Source organism: Choloepus didactylus, chromosome 10 (assembly GCF_015220235.1).
Source record: "Choloepus didactylus isolate mChoDid1 chromosome 10, mChoDid1.pri, whole genome shotgun sequence".
NCBI classification, from domain to species: Eukaryota; Metazoa; Chordata; class Mammalia; order Pilosa; family Megalonychidae; genus Choloepus; species Choloepus didactylus.
The window spans coordinates 89,755,501-89,770,797 of record NC_051316.1 but is presented as its reverse complement, the minus strand read 5'-3'; the positions used below and the strand labels follow the sequence as shown (position 1 = coordinate 89,770,797).

Genomic DNA, 15,297 nt, shown 5'->3' with positions numbered 1-15,297 from the left:
GATGAAGCCACAGGCAGCAGGTTGGCTTCAGGTGGCTTTGGCCTCTTCTCTCACCAGCAGGGATCAGGCCACTTCCCACAGCTTCAGGCTGGACACAGACATATTCCACAGCCTTGGGGATCAGGCTAAAATGGGATCACTGGGCCCCCAGGTGAAGCCTGCCAGTGTGAGAGGCCTAGGGGCTGGCATTTCCTCAAACAATTTGGTAAACGCTACAGATGTCCTGATGAATGGGGAAACCACAAGAAATGTAAACAGTGATTAGCAGACAGTGTGCACATGCATTCGTGCGTGTACACATACACATACACTTCTGCCCCCAGTGAACGTTTAGAATTCTCAACTGCATTTGCTTCAAGTCTGAAGAATGACTCATTTTTAAAAAAGCAATGTACTATCAATTTACAAATGTGCCTTTCATTTGAATAAATCCAATAATAACATTTAAAAACTAAAAAGTGAAAGTCTCCTCTTCTACTTGTGAGTTAGCAGTTTAATATTCTTCCTTCCGGACTTTCTCTGTTAAAAATATATACATACACACCTGGTTTATAATTTTTTTATATATATATGAATGGTTTAATGATGCGTATCAGTTGTGCAACAGAGACTGACTAGACACTCACCTTCCTGGGCACACGGCTCAACTACACCTCTCAGCTTCTCCATGCATTTGGCTGTGGCCATGTGCTCAAGTTTTGGATAATGGAATGTGGGTAGAAATAATGAGTGCTACTTCCATGCTTGGCACATAAAAATCTCCCACCTGTGACCCTCTGTTTGTGCTGTGCTCTCTTTCTGCAGTGAGAATGTATTAAAGATGGAAGGAGCCTGGATCCCTGAATCACTTCCTGGAGCAGAGCACTGCCCCCCACCTTCCATGGAACCTCCTTCAGACTGCGTCATGAGCAAGAAATAAAGCCTTACTGAATTTGTTATGGCAGTTAGCCTAACCTGTCTAACATAGTCTACAACTTGGATTTTTCGTTAACTATCTTTCATGCCAATACACATAAATCTGACACTCTTTTAAAAAGAGAAGTAAGCCTTCATTTCGTCATTTCACAAATAAATCTGGCTGAGTTGGCTGCTTTGGGGTCACTAGTAAAAGAGACCAAATCCCATATCCTTGTCTGACTCCTTTGCTTCAGCCTTGGCTGGGGCTGCAGCCACAGCGGAAGCAGCAATGGGGGAAGTGCTGGTGGTGATCACCACAGGGGCAGGGGCCACAAATGCTGATAGATGAGCCAAGAAGGCCTTGACCTTTCCAGCAAGTGGGAAGATGCCAGTCTCCTCAAAGATGATAGAACAGGGAACTGATGCAAGACTTAGGTAACCAATCTGCAGACACGTGCTGGCAACATTTTAGCAAAGGTGCAGTGGGTGCAGGGTTTCCTCTGGGGTGTCAAGTACTTTGGGGTTGTACATGCTGCCATTGTCAAACACCAATTGGATGATCAGCCTAAAGGAAAAGGGGGAGATGTCTGGCATGTTCATGGGGCATCACTGGATCCCACTTTGTCTCCAGTCCTAACCAAGTGCACATCACTCAGGATTTTTATGGTGCCCTTGGAGAGCTCAGTGGTGATGCCTAAAGCCTGAAAGAAGGAAGTCTGGGCTGGCACAGTGACCTTGCTTGGGGAGGTGGCAACAGCAACAGTGGTAGCTGACACCTTGCTGGCCAGCAGCATCTCCCTGATCACAGTGAGGTCCTCCTCGGTAACCACAAAGCCCACATTCCCCCAGATATGAGGCAACAGTATCTCCAGGGCTGAGTTGTTCCCGGATGCCCTAAGATGGCCTTGTGTATCATGATGTTCTTGGCCATTAGCCCCACAGCCTTCCCACAGAGGGACAAGAGGACCTGCTACATCTTCTTGGAGCCTACATTGTCTCCACAATGAAGCATTCTGGATAATCATCCAAAAATTGACAATCTTAAAGAAGTAGCTGGACTTCCAGGTCACTCTGTCTTCCTGGGGCATCACAGCAGTGCATCAGGGATTGCCACTCAGTGTTTAGAGATGATGTCTCTCTCACATGGATGCCTGGGGAGAACTCTGTCTGGCACTTTTTAAACTGTAGTGTAGTATTCCATTGCATGGACATATCAAAATGTATTTAATCATTCTCTTCTCGATGGGCATTTATGTTGTTTACAATTTTTTCAATAATATAAGCAAAGCTGCAATAAATATCTTGGATCATATATCTTCAACATTCATGCTTGTATTTCTGTGGGGCCAGTTCTTATGCACTTAGATAAGTTCACACAAACAAATGCAACAAGTTGGGCAGTAGAGAATGATCTGGGGTAATTATATGTGGCTATGGTGTGCATTTGGAGAGGTGATAAAGTGCAGTGCTTAAGACCCTTGAAGGAAGAAAGTTGATCTTTGAAGAATGAAAGACCCAGCTCTGTGTCCTGACCCCTCTACCTACTAAGCAGTCTTGTGGAAGTCACATATCCTCTCTAAGCCTCTCAACTGTGAAACAGGGGTAATACTACCACCTTCCTCATTGGGAAGTTTTGCCTGTAAAACGGGGATAATAAGATGGGGTTGTGAGTCCCTGCCTCACAGAGTGATCAAAGTTTGTAAGGCAATGCCTGTGTGCACTTAGCGTACTGCCTGGCCCAGAGTGAGCCCTCACCCTTTAAAAAACTAGAGGACTGCAAGATGGCCTCTTAGGGACCAGACTTGTCCACATTTTTTAAAAATTAGAGAGTAGTTTTCAAGATACTATTTACTGCCTAGAGCATTTCAAGGCCCGAGGAGGGGGAATGGAGGCGGAACCCAGTGGACTCCCTGAGTTGAGGAGGCAAAGCTGAGAGTCCAGGGAGATCAAGATGGACAGAGCTCACAGGACAAAGCACCAGAGAGGAGACAGCTGCCCAGAGAGAGCCCCAAAGATCTGAGCAGGTTGCCCTCAGGTATTTGCAGAGTACTGATAAGAATATACATGTGAAGATACTACCTGAGGCCAGGCAGGTTTTTAGATCTCTATTACTACTTCCCCCTTCTCCATCCTCCAATAGCTACATCAAGACTATTTGTAATTTTTTTTCCAAACACTCAAACATAGTTGCAAACATATGATCAGTCCCTTCTTTGTCCTAGAGACCTTTTGCCACCAACCTCCCACTCTGATTTGGACTAGTAGCTCTCTGAGCCTGCTACACAGCTGACATCCTGCTCTTCCCTTCTTTATTCTCCTGCTTTGGATCTCCCCTATGCCAATTCTTTTTTCTCCCTACATTGCGTGTCTTCCTCCTTTTTTGTTTTACTCCCTCTAATTTTATTGAAGTACATTCTCCAGTAGCTTCTAAGAAAGGGAGAATAGTAACTAAAATTTTCAAATAATTATTTGTCTGAAAATGTCTTTATTCTACCCTCATTCTTGATTGACAGTTTGCCTGGGCCTAGAATTCTAGAGTGGAAATAAATTTTCCTCCAGATCTTGAGGACATGGTCCCACTATCTTCTAACTCCCAGTGATGCTGTTGTGCAGTTGGATCATATTCTGATTCCTGTCTATATTAGTTTGGATCCTCTGAGAAGTAGACAACAAGATGGGATTAGACTTGCAAAAGATTTATTGAGCGAAACACCAATGAAGTTTAGAGGAGAAGCAGGAGAAGGAAGAGAACCTTCAGACCGTGATGAAGGTCTGCCACCTGAGAAAGGAAAGGTGGAAGGAAGGAGACTCAAGCTGCAGTGTGGATGCCGCAGGCTGATGGGTTGCCCTTGTGTCAAAGTTACCTGAAAGAGGAGTCCCATGACCTGCAGGAATGGGCTGCCTTAGTACCTCCACGGTGTGCCATTGCTGGCTAGGAGCAGCCTGGGGGAAGCGTGGCCTCAGCGTGAAATGGTGCTGGATCCACGTGGGCAGCAGCTGGGGCGGGCAGTCAGTGAAGCTCCCTGTAGCAGGAGATCTGAGTGGCACCTTTTCATGAGCCACACAGCTCTACCTCTTCATGCAGGTTCAGAGAGTAGCATCTCCACAGTTCCTGTGGGCCTCTTCTTAAGGGGAAACTTAGAAGAGAGATGTTGATGGGACAAATGGCCTCCCCAGCCACTGCAGTTTCTTAGGAGTTACCACTGGAATTCACCCTCTTCCTGCTCTGCTATGCATTCTTAATTCCTCTCACCCTTAGTTTAATGCTCTGCTGTCACTGTCTTGAAAATCTTAATAATGTTTGAACAAGGGGCCCTGCATTTTCAGTTTGCACCAGGCCCTGCAAATTATGTAGCCGGTCCTGATGCGATGACTTGGAGGCATGTCCCAGGCTCTCTCCCAGAGGGCCCCAGTGGGTTAAGATCCTGTTGCTCCTGGTGGAGCTGGCTTGATAACACAAGCTTCATTGGCTGCCTTCCCTTCCCACTCCCCTCCACCATGTTTCCTGCCTTCTCCTCCCAAGTAAACCACTCTCCCTTGAATCCTTGTCTCATGGTCTGCTTCTGGGGGGCTTCAAACTAAGACAGTAAGCAGTACTGGTAAAAATGGATACTTATGTACTGCTAAGGGAATATACTTTACCATTACTATTGATAAAAACATCTTACCTCAAAATTTTCTGGGCCTACCATTGAAAAAGCCTGAATAGTCCAGATTTCTTGACTTCTAGGATCTCTGTCATCTTTAAGATTTTCTGATTTGGGTGATTCTCTTTACAAATTCTGCTTCCTTGAGTTCAAATGCAAGATATTTTGCATCTCTGCTCACAAACCACCATCTAGTAATGGAGACATAGCCTTGTAGGACTTGTCATAGTGCAATTGAGGGAACAACCATCATTTCCTAGGTGTTGTAGTAGGTACCTAACATAGATCATCTCCTTCAAGGCCCAGAACAGTCACATGAGGTGTGATAATGTAGCATTTGTGATGTACTTAAAAATGCACCAGGCCCTGGGCAAAGCACTCATCAGGCACCATTGGACTGAATTCTCCCAACCATGTTATAAGGTGGGAGGAAATGAAGGCACGTGATCTCCCTAGTCCACTTAGCTTGGAAGCAGTAGAGGCAGTATTCGGGCCAGAGATACCATCTCTAGGTCCTTGCACTCAACCCTGGTCTCATTTTAGAAGTGAGAAAACTGAGGCTTCAATGCAATGCTGAGGAAAAGCAGGCACCTACCAACATATGGCTTATTCCAAACATTTTTGGAGGGCTTACTCTGTAACAAAACATAGACCCTATCCTCTAGGAGTTTACAGAGTTGAGCTACAGCAGTCAAGTGAGGAAGCAATTTCAATACTGTATTAGAGTTGCCATGGACACCTGGACAGGTTGTATACAGATCAACTCCCAGGGCACCATAACCATGTGGTATGTGTAGGGACAGTGGAAACAGAAATATCCTCCTTTTGCGCCCCCTTCTTCCATCTGTACTTGGAATCCCATTCTCTTTGACCTCCTTAAGGATCATCATCAACAATTTCCACTCTTCTCAACCAGTTCCTTGTCATTAGTATTTAAACAAGTTAAAGTTTCTCCCATTTTAATGAAAAACAAAAAACAAAAAACAAAAACAAAAACAAAGCTCCTTTGCCTCCATCTGCCCTTCCAGCTGTCTAACTCTCCAACTGTGATAGATTGAATTATGTACCCCAAAGAGAGGCATGTTCTTAATCATGAGCCACATTCCTGTGGGTAGGAACCCATTTATAAATAGGACCTTGTGAAGATATTATCTTTAATTGAGGTGTGGCCCAAATGAATTAAGATGGGCCCAAATCCAAATTACTGGAGCCCTTTAAAGGTGGAAGAACTTTGGACATAATCAAAGAAGGCCACACAGGAATAAGCTGGAAGTCAGTGGAAACCAGAAGAGCAGACACAAGGAGAGAGAGCTACTGCCATGCAACAGGGTATGCAGAGCTAAGCCAAGGAGCGCCAAAGATTGTGGCAAGCCAGCACCAGAATGTCACACACTCCCGGGGAAAAAAAAAAGCCTTGTTCGTGCCTTAATTTTGGACTTCTAGCCTCTGAATCTGTGAGACAATAAATGCTTGTTGTTTAAGTGAACCCACTGTGTGGTATCTGTCATCACAGTCTGGCAAACTAAGCCACCAACTCTCCTTTGTGTCACAGCCAGACTAATTCCTTTCCTCCCTTCTCACTCTTTCTTCAACTCATTCCACCTGGCTTCCAACTCAAACTGCTCTCCTTGAGGTCACCAAGAGCCTCCAGGTTGCTTACTGCCATGGACACTATCATCCTTATCTTCCCTAACTTTTCTGCAGAGGTGATTGGTTGTTGGGGTTTGAGGGTCTAATAGCACCCTCCTTCCCCACCTGTGTCTGAACAAGTTGATAAATAGGACAAATGAGTCAAGCACATGAGAATTAAAGTATTTCCTTTATTACTGATAAAGCTAACATTGCAGGATGGCATATATCCATGCTCAACTGGCCTTCCAAATACTGAACCTTTCTTACCTGCCCTGTTATAGGCACCTTTGAACCACCTCAGGCTTCTCTACGTGGTGGGGGAAGGGGAAACTTTGTAAGCCTCAGCTCTGGGGACAGAGCAGAAAGTGGGCTTGCTAAGGCCACTGCTCCCAGAGAAAAGAGAAGCAGTAGCTTAGCTACACGTGCTGACTTTCACCTTCCAAATTCACTGATGAGACTGAGTGACTCCTCTCCATTGAGGGGAGGGAGAAAGAAAGAGGCTAGAAGTATTATGCCAGTAGAGTTCCCTACACCTAGAAGGAAACAGTGCCGTAAGGATGGGGAATAAGCATCACCACAGTTGTTGATGACTCATAAGTCAAAATTCTCTTCTCCTGGCTCTGGGATGTTTCTCAGAGCTGAGCTCTGGGCCTTCCACTCACTCCACCTGTCTCCCTAAGTGAGCCCATTCATTGCTGTTTTGGTTAGTTATTTATATTGCTGCATGATGAAATTACACCCAAATTAGTGGCTTAAATCTGCACAGCTTTTGGAAGCCAGGACTGCAGGGGAAGGGTTTGCCTGCAGTCTGTGTCTGGTTCCTGAGGCCTCGGCCAGGGGTTGAGTTGGAGGATTCATCTATGTGATGGCTTCTTCACACACATGTTGGCACCCAGAGCTCCTTGACTACTCTCTCTGTCTCCACATGGTGCCATCCTCCAGGGCCTCTACACATGGCTTGTGTTTCTCCCAGCATTGTGGCCTTTAGGTAGATGCACTTCTAACATGGTGGCTGACCTCCAAGAGGCAGGCAGGAGAAGCTACCAGGCCAGTTAGGGGACACTCTTGGAATGGGCTGAACATCAACTCCAATATGTTCTTTTGGTCAAACTAGTCACAGGCCTGCTGAGATTCAAGGGGGTGGAGAAAACGAAAATGTTTCCTTGTACTCATTGCAGTCAATCCCTTCATCCACCACCGGCCCCAGACAACCATTGATCTGCTTTGTGTCACTATGGATTACTTTGCATTTTCTGGAATGTTATAAAATGGAATGATATCAGTCTTTTGTCATATCTCAATTTTATAACTTTTTTGTTTGCTTGTGGGCATCTCCCCCGAACAGAGTGTAAAATATGTAAAGACAATGCCTGCCTTGTTCACCTTTGCACAATACACTGGGCCTGACACATAGTAGGTGCTCAGTGAATATTTGCTGAATGAATTGATAAATACCATGAATTTAGGTAGTTTTTCTAGGGCAGCAGCTATTTGGATCAGGGAGATCTTGAGCCTTGCTAGCAAGCCAAAAGAGTAGGAGGCTTGCTGGCACAAAGAAGATGAGCATAATTTGTCTTCCTGGACTCCCCTGTTTCAGGGTCCTGGTGACCACCTAGATCTCCCTGGCAGTGCACACTACTCCTCCCACTCACACCCCCTGTGACAACTGGTAGGACCCCAGTTCCTAGCAGGCAGCCTCCTCTGGGAAGTCAACTTCTGAGGATTGGACTTTATCCATCTTCAAAGGCTTTTCTCCAGAGAAAACTGCCCTCTCTTCCCACCCTTACCCCGAGCCACAAAAATTTCTCTCTTGGAGAATCTGGACTCTTTCCCAACAGCTATGCTACAACCTGAAAGCCACCAGTGGAAATCTGAAGCAGTTTTGACTTTTTACCATCAAATGTGTATTCACTCAACAAAGATGTACTGAGTGCCTACCTGGAATAGAGCCTGAACCAGCGGTGAAACCTTGTTACCCCAGCTCATGCTTGACTCCCTTGCCTGCATGGCAAAGAATTCCAGGGTGCCATTTCGTTTACCTGGATAACGAGGAGTGGGCCATGACTAAGCCTTATTGCTGGCTCCACTTGGAACCCATCCTTGCTCTCCTCCCTTCTTCCATCTGCTTTTAATTTTGTGTTATCTTGTCTAATTTTAGGTACCATTGTGAGCCATTCTTAATTGTGTTTTTTTTCCCCCTAGAACAAGGGAAGGCATAAATAAATGAGAAATTGAATGAAGCTGAATTCATAGATAAAATTAGCAAGAGTCTCTTATACAAGCTGACTTAATCAAAACGCTATTCTACAATGTCTCAGAGATGTAACTCCACTGCACTTAAAACCAACCTCACTTACCTTCATATTCACGTCCCCAGTGTGAGTGGCATTTGGACTGGCTCTTCCCGATGGCCCCCTGCTGCCTCCCTTGTCAGCATAGCAAGGTCAACTCAAGGGCGTGCTGTGAGTGTTTGTGTAGGGCAACACTCCCCATCACTTCAAAGCACTGTTTAGGTCTGTGTTGGTTCTGGTCCCCCACCTCCCACTTGTTCCCTCCTGTCAGCAGGTGCCGTGTGTATTTCCTATTTCTCCCATCTTCCTAAGGAATTCTCGTCAACGAGCCTTTTGTCCTTACTTCTTTATGCTGGCCCCTTATCTGCATCCCCATTTGAGTCTTCTGGTGACTCGTCCTGCTACTGATCTTTCTCCACTCCTCCCATCCCCCACTGAAACAGCTTTACTAATTTTTTAGTTTATAAAATGATGAACATTTGTTGTGATTTTTTTCAGTTAATAGAAGAAGTTAAAAAGGAGAAAGTAAAAACCATCCTAAATCCCACAGTTCTCTGATAAGCAGGGTTAATATTTTGGTAGTTTCCCAAAGTGTGTTCCCTTGAACACCAGCCCTGAAAAATGTTCCTTAGGGGGAAAAGGGATCCCACAGTCAAAACTCTCTGGGGAGCACTACATTCCACACCTTAAGCATCACAGCTCAACAGCAAGATAAAGGCACTGAGTTTGGCTTTGTTTAATTCAGTGTCCTTCTAGAAATCGCTCAGAATAAACCCCAGGATTACCATTTAGAAAGTGCTATTCCAGTGTCTTTCCCATGAGTTTGTCTCATGTACATACACAAAAGCACACTCTTTTTTGAAAAAAAGAAAAAAAAATGATGTTACAAAAATAAGATTATACTAAATTGTGATTTTGTAAGATTTCTTCTATTCAATATACTATGCACATTTTCCATATTAGTAATATAGATCTCTATCATCAATTCAGTTTTGAAATTATTTTTTAAAAATACAATACATGCACATGAATAAAGAGCACAGAAATAGATCTCTACCAATATGTCCAATTGATTTTTTACTAAAAAAAAAAAAAAAAAGAATTCAATGGAGGAAAGACAGTATTTTCAACAAACGGTACTAGAGTAATTTGATCCATGGGCAAAAATGTGAACCTCAACCTAAGCCTCACATCTTTTACAAAAAAAAAAATGTGAATATAACTCTATAAAATTGTAGGAAAAAATTTATAAAGGAGTAAAAGTGTTGAAGAAAAAAAAACTTATTCAAAATGGATCATGGACTTAAAAGTAAAATGTAAAACTATAAAACTTTCAGGAAAAAAAATTAGGAGGATAGCATCAGGATCTAAGACTAGGTGGAAAGTTCTTAGACTTGACACCAAAAGCAAGGTCCATAAAAGAAAAAATGATAAATTAGACTTCATCAAAAAAAAAAAAAACAAAAAAAAAACAAAAAAAAAACAAAACCCTTTTTGTTCTGTGGAATGTCCTGACAGGATGAAAAGACAAACCACTGACTGGGAGAAAATATTTGCAAACCACATATCAAATAAAGGAATAGTATCTACAATATATAAAGAACTCTTAAAACTCAACAGTAAATAAATCAAATAATCCGGTTAGAAAATGGGCAAAAGACATAAAGAAACATTTCACCAAAGAGGATATACAGGGGGCTAAAAAAAGAACATGAAAAGATGTTGACATCATTAGCCATTAGGGAAATACAAGTTAAAACCACAATGAGATATCCCTACACACCTATCAGAATTGCTAAAATAAATAGTGAGAACACTAAATGCTGCAGAGAAATTGGATCACTCATACATTTCTGGTGGAAATGTAAAATGGAGTAGCCACACTGGAGACAGTTTGATAGATTCCTAAAAAAAACTAAATGTGCAACTATCATATGACCAAGCAATCACACCTGTAAAATGGAAACTATGTTCACCCCAAAACCTGCACACATAATAGTCCCAAACTGGAAACAACCCACATATCCTTCAATAGGGAGTGGTTAGACAAACTGCTGTATGGAATACTGCTCAGCAATAGAAAGGAATTAACCAGTAATGTGTGCATTGACCTGGAGAATCTTCAGAGAACTCTGTTGAGTGAAAAAAGCCCATCTCGAAAGGAAAGTTACATACTGTATGATTCCATTTATATCAAATTCTTGAACTGACAAAATTATAGAAATGGAGAACAGCAGCTAAGGATGTGTCAGGAGCAGGAGGGAAGTGAGTGGCCTATTAAAGAGGAATGGAAGGATTGTTGTGATGTTGGAAATGCTGTGTCTTGATTGTATCAATGTTAATATCCTGATTGCAATATTGTGTTACAGTTTTGCAACATGTTACCATTGGGTGGAGGGCACAGGGGCCTTCTATATTATTTATTTCAGCTGCATGATCTAAAAAAAAAGTTTCCTAAAAATCACAAATGTATTTAGGCAATGAAAAGTAGATTGCGTACCTTCCCCGGGAGCAATGACTGTTACCAGTTTCTGCATCCTTTTTTCTAAAAGCTGTGCTATATTTCATTGGGTAGATGTGCCATATTTTATTGGATCAATTCCATATTGTTGTTAGGTTGTTCCTAATTTTCGTCATTACAACCCATGTTATTATGAGCATCCTTATTAATTCATCTTTGCTGGAAGTGAGATTTCTGGGTCAAGAAATAGGTGCGTGTGAAATGATACATGTTGCCAGATTGTCCTCTGAAAAGATTGTATCAATTTACACCTTCACTGCAGGTTCATCCTTTGACTCCAACATTCTCCCCACTAATCCACACTTTAAATTAAGAAAGGGCACAGCCAATAAAAATCTGGAATAAACTTTTTTCTCTATTATATACAATCCAGGGAGTCACTTTGAGAAACAAAGGCAGGCCTTCCTTATTTACCAAATTCATAAAAGTCAAATAAATCAACTCACTCACATACTCTGTTTTTTAAAAAGGAAAGGCAACGTTCTAGATGTTAAAAAGGCCAGGCTTTCCTAGTTTTGCTATATAACATTTCCTTCGATCTTTACCTAAAAGAAGTTTTCTCGAAATCCTTTTCTAGCATCACTTTTGCTGCTCTGAAAACATAAACTGTGTAACCTCTCCTTTCCTGGGGAGAAAAAAGTTGGTTTTCACAATCTAACATGACTAGCTAAGAATTAAAGATCCTGGCTGAATGATCTTGGGCAAATTATTTAAATGCTTTTAAGCCTGTATCCTTGAGGGTAAAATGGGAATAATCATAATGACCAATCTTGTAAGGCAGGGAGTAAATGTTTTTACTATGTTCAATGACCTCACAAGAAAGATGGACTAAGGGAAGTCCAGGTAAGGCACGTGATTTGCAGAAAAATATCATCTGATCTGGGGAAGGGCCAGGACTGGAGGGCAGGGCTTCTGGCTTCCACCCACAGCCATCTAAGCCACTGTCACCAAAGCTGCTCTAAATCAGTCACTTACAAGCTGTGTGGCATGTGCCACACCATGCCTCAGTTGCTTTTGTCTTTTAAAAGGAAATAATAATAGTACTTACCTAATAACTTGTTATAAAACTAAGGGAGGGAAAGTCTGTACAGCTCTTAGTTGAGTAAGCACTCAAGAAACAGCATACTATGGTGATTCCTGAAGGCGTGCTATGTTTTGGCATTTATGTGGATCAAAAGGCTGTTACCCTAGGCAGATAAAGCAGGCAGAGGCAATTTTGGCCAAAAGGCTCAAAATCTCCCACCCCTTTCCCAACTCAGATGACTCCAATGGTCTTAGAGTCTGGCCCCAATACCAAATCTGCCTTCCCGCAAAATTTACAAACCAGAATCTGGATCCACAGCCTTTTTCTTCTAATTAAAATAGCTTTTCTTGCTTTTAAAAAAAAAATTTCAAAAGGTATAATACATCCATTGTAGAAAATTTTTGAAATACAGATAAGCAAAAAGAAGGAGAAAAGCTATAATCCTACTCTGAAGACACTGTGTGGCTTTAAACTAGGAAATCAGTTAAGTACATTTCGAAAAAGGAAAACAGCTAGGAGGATCCTCTGGGGCTGTGAAAACAGCCAATAAAAGCCAGCATACCTGGCCCCTTCTCATGCTGCACTTCACATGTGTTATCCCAGCAATGCCCCACAGAGACCCCTACGTCCATCTGTCCATAGAGTCCTATGTCACCACTGTCCTGTGCTGCCCCTCCAGCAACGAGCCTGGCCCCTCCTCTTCCCTCACTGAGCCTTGGCTTGCATTTTATTTCTGGATTGTTTTTAAGGTTTCACATACACACATTAAAATATGCTGAACTTAAGTGCACAGCCTGGTGAACTTTTACTTGTGCATAAACCTGTGTAACCAACATCCAGATCTATACCTAGAACAATTCCAGAACCTGTCCCCCCCCTCCCCCCACCAAGGCTCTCTAAAACCCCTCCAGTCAGAAGACTCTCAACACCTGGAGATGACCATTATCTGACCTCTAGCACCCAGACTAGTTTTGCCTGCTTTTGAGCTTCATAGAGATGGAAAGTTTGGGTCTGATGTCTTTTGCTCAACATTATGTCTGTGAGATTCATTTATGCTGTTGCCTATAGTTCTTTTTCACTAGTGTATATTATTCCATTGCATGACTGTCCCAATTTATTCATCCATTCTGCTGTTGATGGATATTTGGGTTGTTTTCATGTTTTGGCTACAATTAATAAAGCAGGTACGAACATTTCTGCACCTGTCTTTTGGTGGGCATAAGTATATACACATGCACACTCACACATATTATATACTGGGTTGAATAGCATCCCCCCAAAATTTATGTCCACCTGGAATCTCTGAATGTAACCTTATTTGGAGATAGGGTCTTTGCAGATGTAAACAGTTTTAAATTAAGATGAAGTGATACTGGGTTAGGGTAAGCCCTAACCCCAATATGACAGGCATGCTTATAAGAAGAAAGAAATTTGGACACAAGTACAGAGGCAAGATGGCATGTGAAGAGGAGGCAGAGATTGGAGTTATGCTGTTACAAGCTACAGAACACCTGGGGCTACCAGAAGCTGGAAGAAGCAAGGAGGGCTCCTCCCTTAGAGGATTTGGAGAGAGCATGGGCCTGCCAACACCCTGCTTTTGGACTTCTAGCCACCAGAACCATGAGAGAATACATTTCTGTTGTTTTACGCCACCCAGTTTGTGGTATTTTGTTGTGGCAACCCTAAGAAACTTAGGGCTGCCATACATATAAATATATATATTTATATTATGTAAAATATATTATATAAAATATATTATATATTTATATTATATATAAATGTATATATACATGTATATTTTTTTCCAGATACATGCCCAGGTGTGAAATTACTGGGTCTTAAGGTATATACAGGTATGTTTAGCTTTAGTAGATACTGCCAATCATTTTTCTTCAATAGTTATACTTTTGCTTGTCTCTTGGCTTTTAAAATGTGCATTTAGTGGGACGGAGAACATCTTCTTGACCAAAAGGGGGATGTGAAAGGAAATGAAATAAGCTTCAGTAGCAGAGAGATTCCAAAAGGAGCCGAGAGGTCACTCTGGTGGGCACTCTTATGCACACTTTAGACAACCCTTTTTAGGTTCTAAAGAATTGGGGTAGCTGGTGGTGGATACCTGTAACTATCAAACTACAACCCAGAACCCATGAATCTCGAAGACAGTTGTATAAAAATGTAGCTTATGAGGGGTGACAATGGGATTGGGAAAGCCATAAGGACCACACTCCAGTTTGTCTAGTTTATGGATGGATGAGTAGAAAAATAGGGGAAGGAAACAAACAAACAGACAAAGGTACCCAGTGTTCTTTTTTACTTCAATTGCTCTTTTTCACTCTAATTATTATTCTTGTTATTTTTGTGTGTGTGCTAATGAAGGTGTCAGGGATTGATTTTGGTAATGAATGTACAACTATGTAATGGTACTGTGAACAATCGAAAGTACGATTTGTTTTGTATGACTGCGTGGTATATGAATATATCTCAATAAAATGAAGATAAAAAAATAGAGGGCTCTACAATTTTTTAAATGACAAGTGTACAAAAGGGAGAACTGTAGCTGTGTTTTGAGGTTGTCATGGAGGTAATTTACTTCAGCTATTTTTCAAATTTCCTGGTTATAGAAAATTAAAATGTATCCTGCAGTTTTAGTTCATGGTATGACTGTGACAAAAGCAGAATATTAAATGTTATGTATATATATAAAAAAAAAATGTGCATTGATGATGTTGGTAGTTGCAAATCATTCAGCTGGAAGGAGTTCCGGTATTTCCCTAAACCATATTTAAATGCTGCCTTGGATTTGCAGGTGGTCACCGAATACTCCCCTATCTATGCTATCCCCACACAGTCCCCACACACACACCTGCACACCTGAGCCGAGTAACCTAAAGAAGGATTGCATGCTGCCCCTGGACCCAGGCTCTGGAAGGCCCGATTTCTAGTTACACCCTCACTTCTGCTCCTGGTGAGGCCTTGCAGGCTGTTAGGCAACAGCTGCCGTCTGTCGCAGAAGGGGGCAGTCGCGTGTTCCTTCTCCCACATCACCACATGAGTCTCAAAATCTCTAGGATGCGACGCACTAGAGACAGTGGCGGTCAGGGCGCGCGGTACCAGCCTGGCTGCCGGCTGGAGGCCTGCGCGTGCGGCCACTAGAGGGCAGCACAGCCCGACAGAAGGACAGCGCTGCCCAGTTCCACCCAGGCCGTTCCATCGGGAGAGAAGCCGAGGGGATGGGCAGACCTCGCCTCCTAGGTCTTGGGGAGCCCATACTTCTGCCCGCTCTCT

General features: G+C 42.7%; 1 pseudogene; it reads right to left on the bottom strand.

Moving 5' to 3' along the window:
• Positions 1 to 1,101: 1,101 nt before the first annotated feature.
• On the bottom strand, positions 1,102 to 1,985 carry LOC119545271 (annotated as a pseudogene).
• Between the last annotated feature and the right edge of the window lie 13,312 nt (positions 1,986 to 15,297).